Here is a 13,615-nt window from a genome sequence, read left to right on the forward strand (position 1 = left end):
AGTGATTAAAAATATATGTCTCACTACTTTCCAGTTATTTCTGTAGAAGGTCAAATGAAAGACTATTAACTTGTCAGATGCTTTTTGTCATCTATAACCAGAAGATGATATGGATTCTTCCTAAATATCTGTATGTATATGTGTGTGTTTAATAGAAAAATCTATTACTGGAACATTTGTGAACTCTTGTAATATTTATATTTTAATAAGATTACTCTTGAAAAGTATATATGAAGATATATATGCAGTTATTAGAAAAGAAAATGTTTTATGTGGTTGTTAGATAGTTTTCTAATTTTAACAGCTGAAACTTTTAATCTATCATTATTTTCTTGATTTTACTGAATTTTATTTTCAGGAAAAACTGAGTGTCTTTTCAGCATATTTTGATATATTTAATCTTTTTTTCTTTCAAATTCAATGGCTAACATATTGAATTAAATTTCTGCTTGAGGAAGTTTTGTCTACAGAATCTCTTAAAATACTGTATGAAATTATTTTCTCTCCATCCAGAGAATAGTCTTTAAAAGTAGAAAAATATAACCTGTCAGACTTTGGTGTTTTCAAATTTTAAACGCCATACTTATTTAACATATTACATATAAGTTAGGGTACCCTTTGAAAAGTATTTTGAAAAAGTGTTAAATGTTATACAGATTATTTTTATTATGAATTATTAGTCTGCCAACAAAAGACACATTTGGAAGGAAATACTTATAGCAAGTATTTTTATTTTCCATTGTTGATTTACTCTGCTTTTGAGATTTAGTAATGGCAAGCCTTAAAGATATATTCAAATTAAGAAAATTTCTTGTAGAGCAAAATATAGGTTACTTAAACCTAATTGAAAGCATTTTAATTAATGATTTGATTTAAAATTCTAGCGTGGTTGGAATTGTGGACCTAAATCATGGATCTTAATCTCTCTTAGGAGCCCCAGCTGCAACCAGAGCACCTGGCTGTCGAGCCTTCAGGAATTCTTTTCTCTCTGTTTCTCTACTTCATATCATTTTGATATCAAATTTTTTATTTAATCATTCCAGATATTCTATGGCATAGGAATTACTACTGCCACTTTTATGGATGAGGAAATCGAAACCTGAAAAAATAATTTGGTTAAAATCTCAGAACCAAAACCAAAACCGTGTCCCCTAGTCCTGTGTTCCTCTATATACCACAATGCTGCTTTTCTATACTCCATAAAAGAAAATGCTGTTGTTTTTTTCCCTTGAGTTTAGAGGCCCGAGGGTGAAATATATCCGAGAATTTGCTGAATCTATGTTGATAACTCTGTTCCCAAGATCTCTCCTGCGAACACTGTTACTAATGCAACACTCGGACTTTCTGGCTTGGTAATTCCGTACCACTCTAACAAGAGATTCCAGTGGAGTTCTAAGGAAAATATTTGAAACAGCATGAATATGCCCAAAGTGCTGAAAGGACCTACCAGTTTTTCTCCTATGTGACAGGATTCATTTGTTATTTCTGGGGCATAGTAAGTCTAAAGGGGATAAAATTAGAGAAGGCTCCTACAGTGAATAAGAAAAAGATGCCTGCAGATTTAAATTTAAAGATAAACTTTAAGTTGTTAATCTTGTATACCCTTCTGTGTAGTTTACAAGCTATGTAAATTTAAAAATTTTCAGAACAAAAATTTTTTTAATTCACTTTTCCTAGAACAGAAAATCACGGCATACCTCACTCCTGATTTATCTTCTCCACACACAATTAATACAAAGCTGGGACTAAATGTCACTTGTCTTTTCAGAAAAGAACTTCACTTAACAATTCACCTGCTTTTCAGTTAAATGTAATATCATTTTCATTGTTCTTGCTTTATAAATTTCTACTGTTGCAACAATGATTTCCCTTCTGTCTACTTCAACAAACAACAAACCTTATATTGAATTTGGGACATTGATTCACTTCACTAGTGAAAGGTTTGGTTCAGGATAAAGTAGGACAATGAGTAAACCAAGACCTGAGGGTTTTATGTTGCCTGCCTGACTTCTCATTTGGACCTGAGGTCAAATGTAAAACCTCCCATTTACTGTATACAAAGCAGAATAATTGGGAGGAGAAGAAGAGGAGAGGGAGAGTTGAAGGAGAGCTTCCCAAGCAAACACCTTAGATGTCAAGAGAAGCCCTTTTCAAACACTGGCTCAGTAGAGACTGGCAGAGAGAGATTTGTCCCTCAGGGGAGGTAGCACCCCGTATCTGCCAACAGGTTCAGAGTCCAGTGGTGGGCTGGATCTTTGGGGGTACCTAGAGCTACCTAGCTAAGTACAGCGTGGCATAAGGCAGCCAAGAAGCTACAGCAGTTGCTGAGAAGAATTCCTACCGCTGGAGGAGAGAAAGGCCTAGGTTGGGGGACCGTAGTTTGCACACAGTAAGTTCTCAGAAGAAAAATTCATTCAAAGAAAAAATCTAGCTCTAGGGCGCCTGGGTGGCTCAGTTGGTTAAGCGACTGCCTTCGGCTCAGGTCATGATCCTGGAGTCCCGGGATCGAGTCCCGCATCGGGCTCCCCGCGCAGTGGGGAGTCTGCTTCTCCCTCTGACCCTCTCCCCTCTCATGCTCTCTCTCTATCTCATTCTCTCTCTCTCAAATAAATAAATAAAATCTTTAAAAAAAAAAGCATTTGGCTTAACCCCAAAACACTCCTTTAAAAAAAAAAAAATCTAGCTCTAGTTCTATGCTACCTTGCAAAAGACATTTCATTTCTCTAAATCTCAGTTTGTACTACCCATAAAATGAGACTGACACTTCATTTGAATTTATTTTGAGGATGAAAGAAAATTTTGCATGCAAATGCATTTAGCAAACTCTAAAGTGTTCCCTGACTACAAAGAATGACCAGAATGGTGCCTCAGTGCTACTACTTCTGGATATGCCCAGGTATTAGCTTTGTGGTCACTAGACATCAATGACAATTTTCTCATTGGCATTCCTTTATTCAATAAAACAGGGAAGTCAGCATTTCTAGGAATATGCAATTTATCTGTAGAACTAAAACATTTCCACTTTGAATGAAGGAACAAGGTGACCCAGAAACCTTCATTTTTTCCTGTGCAAAGCTTCAGCAAAATACTGCAGATAGTCACCCGTTCACCATATGCTCACGTGACCTCTTTGTGCCATCACAGGGAGTGTGTGTGGGGGGGGAGATCTCTGGTATCTCTTCTTGTAAGAGCACTGATTCCATCATGAGGAGCCCATCTTCATTATCTCATCTAATCCTAATTACCTCCCCCAAACCCCATTTCAAGCAGCACTACACTTAGGGCTTCCACATATGAATTTCCGGGGTGACATTCAATCCATAACAACTAGTACCAATAAAGATACTCACATATGGGGCGCCTGGGTGGCTCAGTCAGTTAAGCATATGACTCTTGATTTTGGCTCAGGTCATGATCTCAGCATCGTGAGATCCAGCCCCGCTGAGCAGGGAGGCGGACACGGGGCTTGATCCCAGCACCTGGAGATCATGACCTGAGCGGAAGGCAGATGCTTAACCACCTGAGCCACCAGGTGCCCCTATGTGTATACTTCATATTATGTAACACCCCCAGGAGATACTAGGGCAGCACCCCACAATCAAACATTAATAACTCTGCAGTGAAGCATATTTATATGAAGTCAAATACGTAAACGTTCTAAATAGCTTAATAGCTTCATGGTTTTTATTGCCAAATAAATTCATATCAGGCCAGCTTTCACCATCAAATGGATTACAAAAAGGCTTTCAGAACGACTCTTCATGTTTCAGAATGCAGATAAAAGATTTGGTCCTATAGTAGCTTAAAACAGAAACAAGACAAAACTATTTGGGGCGCCTGGGTGGCTCAGTCCATTAAGCAGCGAACTCTTGATTTCAACTCAGGTCATGATCTCGGGGTTACGAGATGGAGCCCTGTGTAGGGCTCGGCACTCAGTGAGGAGTCTCCTTGAGATTCTTTCTCTCTCCCTCTTCCTCTGTGCCTCCCCACCCCCCACCCCTGTCTCTCTCAAATAAATAAATAAATCTTAAAAAAAAAGACTGAAAACTGTTTTTAGTAGAAAATTGGTTAAATATACATGTAATATTGAGTGTAATGTCAAGGTCCAAACTTTTTTTAACTTCTTTTACTTGCACATATATGCAACTTTGCTTGCCTGAACTGGATATATTCTAAATTTGACTTGCAAATTCTGGAACTAAAATCTATTCCTCGGATTCTCCTTGTTGAACATCCTATCATCCACCACCAAGCTAGAAATTTTTTTGCCAAGTGAAACAGGATCTATAGCATAGTATTGAGTTGGTGAAAAACTAGATTTGCTGGTTTAATGTACTATAGATTGCATGTTCATCTCCATGCATTAGCCCAATTTAAGTTCAAAGAAGTCAACTTCCTTGTTCAGAGAACTCTTAGCCAATATGTCAGGGGAAAAAATTGAAAAGATAGGGCCCCACTTCACTTTAACTTATTTTTTTCTTAGTCATCAAATCCAACAGAATCATGTTTAACTGTCTTTTTTTTTATAGGTGGGGCTGTTGTATAATGCCTTTATATATCTCTCCCCAACAGTACCTATTAAATACAAACAGGCTATCAATATATTAAATATTTGCTCAGTTGGAGAACCAAATGCAAAGGTGCTGATAGTCTTGTTTCCTGTATTCGTAATAAAGAACAGGTTTTTGTTTTGTTTTGTTTTCCCCTAACTTCCTCATTGTGTGCTACTGAACTCTCTTTGTTAATGCAAAGTCACTGCCTGTGTTATTGGCTGATCCCACACCTTATTTTCTACCGTTGCAAAATAGGTAACAGCAAAGAGATTAAGAGCCACTTTCCTGTCACGACCTCCCGGGTTGAGGAACCATTCCTCCAGAAAGATCCAGAATGTTACCTCTTAACTCTTGCAGAGATAATTGCCTCACTTGTACACTCAAAAGTATTTACGAGAATTTCATATTGTTCATGTAATGAACAGTTAATTACCAAATTAAATGAAACCAACAACCAAGCCAAAATCAAGAGTCGGACACTCAACTGACTGAGCCACACAGGTACCCCCCAAAGCTTATTTTTCAAAAGGGTTTATTTTTGCATTCCTGAACTGTAGCGTGTACAATTTAAGTCTACTACAAGGCTAACCTTTTACATCTACTTATACTTAGGCTGCAGAACTTCAATTTGAGACTTTTTCTTCCAAATCTGATCATTGTCTGTCACGTTCATTTACTCTGTTAGAGAAATCATACGAAATCCTAGGAAATCCAGGTTAATTTTTTACCTAATTAATTTAGTTACTCCAGGAGTTTCCAAATAGAACAGATTCAATCCTAGTGACTCTGAAGATTGTAGTGAGGGAAAAAAATGACTGTTTATCCCACAAGAACCTATCACCCTCCTTAAGCTAGGCACTGAGGATTTAATGGTGAGATTGAAAAAAAGCCCCTTACGGAATCAGTGGTCTCGTGGGGGAGACCGACACTGCTAAATAATGACACAAACACATATAACATTGCAAACGCAATAAGTACTCGGAAGGAGCAGCACCTGCTTCTCTAAAATCATGTAACGTGGGAATTTGACATAGTCTTAAAGTCAGGGAGGAGTCAGTGAAGAAGTGTCAGGAGCTGAGACCAGAGATTTGAATGGTAAGTAGGAGTTCGCTAGGCAAAGGAGATAAGAGAAGACCATTCTGGACAAAGGCTCTGAAAGGGAAGGAGCCTGAATGGGTTAAGGAATTGAAAGAAAGAATCTAGAGTGAAGAAAATTGTAGTGAGGCAGGTAGAGACCAGGCCTTGCAGGGACTGGCCTGTAGTCAGGGCTGGGTAAGCATTCGCTCTCCTTTTTATAAGAAAAAAATGTAAACGGAAAAGAGAGACCCATCTTGGTCTTCTAAAGCCTAGGCCAAAGCAAGCCGATGGGACTTGGAACATACTCAAAGTGTTAGCAAGAAAATGGAATTTGACCAAAGTGAAGTCTCCTTTCAAGATAAAAAGCAGTTCCTGCCGCAGTGGGGAGAAAAGAGACAAAGGCCTGAGAGCAGAGACATCAACGCGGCCACAAAATAATGAGGAAGGTGACAGCCAAGGTCACTGAGAGGGATGTCATTTGAAGGTCAAGAATTATGGGAGCTGAGTTGCCGATGCAGATGGTGCAGAACCCACTGGAGTGAGCACCAGAATGGGCAGTGCCCATTGCCTGGGCCTCGGGCTTGTCAGGCATCCTCTCTCCTAACACCTGCTCAGGGAAGTCTTCCTCTGACCACAGCAGCCAGGACTTTGCTTGGTGATCACCTAGCGGAAATGCCGGTCTCCGTCCCTCTAGTGATGGCGAAACAGTGACACTAATTCCTTGATGCTAATAATACAAATTACAATCTAGGAGGAAAGAACAAATATATGGAACAAACAGGTAAGGTCATACTATAAGACATACATCTTTACAAAAACACTAAAATAGATTTCAACAATCTCCTGTAACAGTCTTGATTCCCTTTCTGCCACTTCTCTATAAATATGGATGACTATCATGTGTAATGAGGAAGCACAAGTAGAATAATTGCCAGGGTTCTCCTGATTCTCTGCTTTGAGGTGTGATTTTTCATGGCATGGCTTGAGTCATGTTGGGTCAATGCCCTCAAATGGCTTCACTGGAAATTAACATCTTAGAATAACACATCTTCAATGCTATTAAAAAAGAAATAAGTAATCCATCCAAAAGCTATCTATTTCAAGGTTCAAGCCTCAAAAGGAGGATTTGAAAACACCTAAGGAGAAAAAAATATGACAAAAGGAAAAATAAATGTTTATTTAAAAAAATGATTCTCTAATAAATGATGTCTCCTTCCTTTATTTCCCCTTATCTAGTGTAGTAACAAGATATGCTATACTATATAACAGACTGGGGTACGGGAGTCAAGGAGGAAGAGCAAAGGGGCGCCTGGGTGGCTCAGTTGGTTAAGCGTCTGCCTTTGGCTCAGGTCATGGTCTCAGAGTCCTGGGATCAAGCCCCATCTCAGGCTCCCTGCTCAGTGGGGAGCCTGCTTCTCCCTCTCCCTCTGTTGCTCCCCTGCTTGTACTCTCTCTCTCTCTCTCTCTCTCTCTGTGTCCGATAAATAAATAAAATCTTAAAAAAAAAAAGAAGGAAGAGAAGAAAGTATGTTTTAGCACAGATAAAGCACAACAGGCAAGGTTCTTTCCTCTAATTTTTTATTTTGGGTATTTTCTTGGTATTTTTATCCTATTCTTCAGCTCTTCTTAGCATAAAAAATAGAAAAAATATTTTTAGAATTTTGCTGTCCTCCCCAAATTCTGTTGTTGTCACTGGCGTGACCATATTCTCAGCTGGGGTGTCGTTCCCTGCTTTATGATGAACACATTAACAGGAGTAGGAGTCTAAAATCACTTCCACTGAGAACACACTTTTCTCACACTGCTCCACCTCCAATATATGTAATTAACAAGAAACCAGACATCTTAAAAACTAACTTTATTTCACACAATGCCCCTGGTTGGAGGATGGTTTTTTTGATTTTTATTTTCGGTAAGAATTTTTCCCACAAGTTTCAGGCAAAAAAAAAAATTTTTTTTAACTGTCAATAATGTGTGTAATAGACACACTGTGCTGAGCAGTTTGAGACTTTCTTTGACTCTAGGGAAAAAAGCACAGTTCCTAATTAACTGCCCAAAGAATGGTTTCACTGTGTGGGAATCTGTTAAGTACTTCTAGTGATTTTTGTGGGACCTAGGGGCGATGACACTACATTTTTAATCAGGCAAGCTAAAACTCTAACACGTTTTGATGACTTAGTGGTCCCACTTCTACAGGGCTCCAGATGTTCAAAGCTCTCAAGAACAACTCCAGAAGTCCTTGTCAAGCTTGATAAGCGCATGAGATCGGTACATACTTCAACCCTTGAAAAAATTCCACCTGTGGATTCTTTTCTTTTTCATTTTGAGACTGCTAAAGGTAGAGGTTTCTAAAATTTACTTTGAAATAGATGAGAAATGAATTGAGACTTGAGATGTACTTGGAACAAAGGTAATTTGAAAGTGTTTTCATCCCTCCTTTAAGCTCAGAGTAGTAGATAGGAAGAACACCCATGTTTTTGTTTATATTTTTTAAAGATTTTATTTATTTGAAAGAGAGAGAGAGCACAAGCAGGGGGAGCAGCAGGCAGAGGGAGAAGCAGGCTCCTCACTGAGCAGGGAGCCCGATGCGGGACTTGATCCCAGGACGCAGGGATCATGACCTGAGCCAAAGGCAGATGCTTAACCGATTGAGCCACCCAGGCAACCCCACCCGTGTTTTTAGATCTCGTCTGATTAATACCCCCCTTTGAGAATCCAAGTAAAACTTTGGATTTTCTCCAGGAAAAGGACATGTATATAAAATTTGCCTAAAATGCCAGAAGATTCACCATTAAGAGCCCCTGCTTCATCCTTTCACCATTTATAGTCTTCATCATTAAAAGCTATACAAAACTGCTTAAAAGGAAAGAAAAAACTCAGTCTCTGAGGAGTTGAGCTCATATCCCACATCTGACTCTTCTTTTTAAAACACTTCAATGTTTCCAATAAATACCTAAAGAAAATTTTAATAGAATTCTTTTTCTAAACTTGCATTTGAGTTAAGCAATTTGCTCTTCTTTTGCACATTATTTTTGGCTATCTTCTTTGAATGTTATTTTTAATCATTTGCTGGTGTATTTTTTACAAGGAATTAACTCCTTTTGCCAAATCCAATTAATAAATAGAATGGTCTGAGGACTTGTGCTCTCTAGAAGCTGAACACGGAGTCCAGAATGAGTACCAGGCTGAATCTCTATAACCAGGACTTGCTCATTGCGACATTCTCTGACAGTATCATCTCCTGGAGCCTCAGAGACACAAGTTTTAATCACTGAGTTACAGACTCCAGGCCAATATCCCAGGAATGACATGTGTTCTATTTCTGGAGCAAAGAAAATAATGATTCAGTCATACAAACATTATTAGCAGAGCTATTTCAGAACCGGGAGGAAGAATGTCACATAGGGGTAAAATATTATTTTGAGAGCCTTCTCTGCAATGTCTTATGTTAGGTTGTGGGGAGAGACATAGAGGAGTTAAAGACCTGGTCTCTACCCTTGGATTTTGCCATCCAATTTGGAAGACAGAATAAACACACCGGATGATACAAGCCACTACATGCTAAATTTCCAATCCCTGTGAGAACGGGATTCCCAGAGTGCAGAGAAGAATGTGGTGTGAATTACCATCATCAGGAAGGCTTCAGTCCTGGACAGGTGAAGTGCAGGGTAATAAACCCAGGCTGGAAGAATTACCAAAGGACTTTAGTTGGATATTTTCTGTGTCACATATAAAGAAGAATGTCCATTTACAATGCTTCCAAACGTAGATGGTGGAAGATGAGTCTTTTGATTCACCTAGGGCTTGTGCAGTTTGCAGATAAAGCCACCAACACCCACCCTTGCCTGCATAAAGTTCCAACAGAAAATCGCCCTTCCATTCTAAATGAATGCCTGTAATCCTCACAAAGGAACTTTTAGAAATCATTAAAATATCAATTCCTGCCGTACACATCAAAGAAAAAGTCAGAGGGGCCTAAACTCTTGCTTTGGAATGTCAGCTATCTGGGGTAGCTAGCATGAAAGGATCCAGTAGGGAACACCAGAGTCCAAGAGAGCACCGAGGTCAAGAAAATTATTTTGGGAGCTAGAAGTTTATATTGAGCATGTGAAGGAGTGGCTGGAAAGTAATCTGGCTCATGTTACTACTTGCTGCCTGCCCCGGCAGCCACAAGGTGACTTCAAAGAAACACGGCTCTGCCTCCATGAAAGGGTGTGAAGCAAGAGCAAATGGCCTCTCCACTAAGCTTACTATTTGACTTACTTTCCAGTAATTCCGTTTCACAGTAACTTTAACATTAACCAGTTTGAGCACAAAACACTTATCCTAAGTAGTATACTCAAAATCACTTCCCACTCCCAGGGCCCCAAATCCAAGCCACTAAAACTTGAGGTTCCACTTAAACCAGATTTGTGCTACAAATAAGGTCTGATGTAGATGAAAAAAAATCACTAAATTAATGATATATTCTGAGGAGCCAGGGGCTAGCTGAATTCTTGGATGGAATCAGCTAGTTTTCTCACTGTCTCACAAACTGCAATCTCTGCCCTTCTATTTCTTCTATGAAAATAATAGTGATAGCTCTATTGGATGCTTATGGTGTGCCTGGCACTGTGCTAAGCACTTTATGTTCATTATTTCGGATAACATCCGAATAGCAATTACCCTGGGCAGATAGTATCCTGGTTTTACAGATGGGGAAACTGGTGAATATTCGAGCTGGAATTTAAGCATGACTTCAGAGGATGAGTCTAACCCCACCCCCAGCTGTGTATCTCCTTCCTCCCGGAATGCCCTTCCTGCTCCACTCTGCCCAACCAAATGTAGTGAAGGCCCAGCTTAAATCCCGTGTCCTCTGGTAAATGCTCCTATTGCCTATATTGATCTCATCACGGAACTCGTAAAGCATTTATTTATTGAACTCAGGAGAACAGCACATTAGTAAAACATGGAGTATTTGAGATTTCACAACCTGATTGCAGTTCAAGCACATTGAGTGCTTACTACATACACAGAATTGTTCTAAGAATTACATATGGACTAACCGATTTCATTATCGCAACAAAGCTGTGAGGTTGGAACCCTTATTATTTCCATTATATAGATGTGCAAAATGAGGCTGAGAGAAGTTCAGTAACTTTCCTCAGGGCACAGAGTTAATGTGTATGAACACGTAGAGTCATATCTGGTACAAAGAGTAAGTGTTAGTTATTATTACTATTTCTCTCCAGTGCCCCTGCCCTAAAACAGTCTCGGTCTTTATCCAGTTGATTCATCTTCCCAGAAAGAAACTAAAGCATCTTCCATGAGCCAGATGCTGGGCTAGAAACTATCATAATTGTCATTTCATGTCATTCATTCAACAAAAATTTACTGAGAACCTACCATACTCCCGGTACCGCTCTAGGCATCAGGGATACACACTGAAAATTAGGGCCTTGTCATAATAATCCTGTAAAGAAGATTTATTAGCTCCACTATTACCAATGACAAAACTGGGGTTCACATAGCCAGTGAAAGGTTTAAGGCTTAAATATAATTCTCTCCAATTTAAAAGTTCCAGGTCTTTCTCTCACAGGAAATAAGGTTACTTCTGTCTGTGATCCACCGGCTGGTACCTATTCTCCCCCATGGGATGTAATGCATTTGGAAATTGGAAGCTGTTGTTTCTCTTTCTCATATTTAGGTTACAATTTCCCAATCACATCACCATCACCCTCAGATAGATAGTATTTGTAGAATATAAGCAAGCTATATTACTAGGGAGGCTGCTCCGTTCCTCCCCACAGGAAAGTCTTCAAGCAAATGAACTATTCTGGTTGGGGGTGTGGGGTAGGGTAGGATGGGTCTCAAGTCCCAGTTTCTCTGCCTTCTCCTAGAGTCCCTAAAGTGACCCCTAATAAGCCCCCAAAGAACTCTACTACTCCCCAGGACACAAGAGAAGCCATTGTGATCAAGAGAAAAAGCTCTGTTTTCTCTGTTTTTGGAGTCGGAAAGCCTATTTTATTAACATTTTTCATGACTTCCTTAACCCCTACCTGTGTATCACCAACTATGATCCAGACACTGTTCAAAACATTTTACAAATACGAACCCTTCTTAGATCCTGATTTGAGTCCCAATTTTCCACTTACAAGCTGTGTGATTATGGTCAGCTCAGTTAACTTCTCTGAGCCTCAGTTTCTTTATCTGTTAAATGAGGGTACTATCTTGCAAGGATCCATTGAAATGAGTCATACACCAGTTTAGAAACTATTACAAGGGTTCATTCTTGGCATTTTGCTAACTGTTGCTCTACAAAAGAGTTATATGTTTCTCCTCCGTGGAGCTCCTGGTCTACAATGCCAGGAGTGCATACAGACAAGCCTGAGCTGTGGAGCCTGGGTGATAGGACCAGTAACTATGTCTCAGGTTTCAGGAGAGCATGAAATAGTAAGATGTCAGTTATACTTAGAGAACCATGTGGGTATGTGTGTGTGAGTGAGTGATTACTACAGTAAACCTAGCCAATGTTTAATCCACAGGAGGGTTTAATGTGGTCCCTTCACGATCCCCTAATCTAAATCCTACTCACACTTCAGGTCTCAGCTCAGATATTGCTTCCTCCGAGAAGCTCTCCTAATTCCCTTTTTCTGTGTGCTCCCACAGCGTTCTGTACTTCCCATCCCCTTTTCTTAATAGTTTCTCCATCCAGCTCCTCAACCAGACCACAAGCTCTGAGAAGTGCCAAAGCAATTGCACCAAAGAAACATTAACCAGATCGCCAGCCACACCCACCTTTTTAGCATTGTATTCTCAGCATTCAACAAATATCTGGGTACTTAGTAGGGCCTCAATAAATAGTTGTGTGAAAAAGTGATTCTGTATCTGGAACTGAAGAGGTAGGGAGAACTTAGAACCCTCGTATATTTATAGAAGACCTCCAAAAGTTGCTATGCTAGGAATACGGATCTCTATCATAAAGCACATAGTAATCACGCGCTCCTAAAGTAGCTCTGAGACCAGCCCAACATCTAAGGTCACACTGCAAGAGCTTAGGAAATCTCTGTTGATTTTTCATTCCTAGATGACCTCTGCTCACTAGCCCGTTAAGGACTTTCATGTGATGGCCAATCCTTGAAGGTGGGTGTCTATAATGAAGGCTTAAATCCAGTTTTGAAAGTGAAGCACAGATAGGACAGGTGATGCTTTTTAAGAACTCTGAAGTGTAGACTAGCTTGGGAGAAACTGGAAAGGAAGCCAAACAGTATTGTATTATGAACTTATTTGGAGTGTGGAAGTATCCTTGTCAGTTTCAGAAGGGTCAGCGAGTATTCTGTTCACTGAAGAATTTCATACATTGCAAGGAGATGAAATAGTATTGAGAATGAAATGAAATGTCATCCACAGTGAAATGCAATGTCTGAGAAAGGGAAAAGAAGACAGACAAGGATGGTAGGGCTGACAATCCTGGGCAGACAGCCGTTTAGCATAAGTTAATTTACTGGCCAGCTCAATCCAAAAGGATGCTTATTATCTGGCTTACAGTATGATATATTACACTCTGACACGACGGTAGGAGGGCAGAGGGAAAAAGACGTTTCCAGGGACGTAATATATTTTGTGTATGAAATGCAGAAGCACAAGAAAGACCAAGAAGAAAACTGGTAAGTGTTTTCATCTTCTTAGACTCTTGCCAACCTTGGTCTGTGCCAACTCCTTCTCTGGGATGAAAGGCACAGGTGGTTTGATGCATGATGTTAAACTATGTATCCCCATGGAGGCAGATAAAAAATGTCATTGGGAATCAGCCAGAGATCCGCATATCCCTGCACCCACAGATAGAAGTGCACGGTTAACTTTCCATAAGAGTCGACTGGAAAGCAAGTCAGCCATGTTACATACGTATTTCTTAGAACATGACTTTGTACTGGGTTATTGGTAAACAAGGCCTCTGGTTGTAATTCAAAAACATTTTAAGGGCAATGAATAAGACTTCGGTTTCT

The sequence above is a fragment of the Eumetopias jubatus genome, unplaced genomic scaffold, assembly GCF_037043125.1.
Source record: "Eumetopias jubatus isolate StellerSeaLion01/CBP00866 unplaced genomic scaffold, mEumJub1_p1.0 scaffold_2, whole genome shotgun sequence".
In the NCBI taxonomy this organism is placed as follows: Eukaryota; Metazoa; Chordata; class Mammalia; order Carnivora; family Otariidae; genus Eumetopias; species Eumetopias jubatus.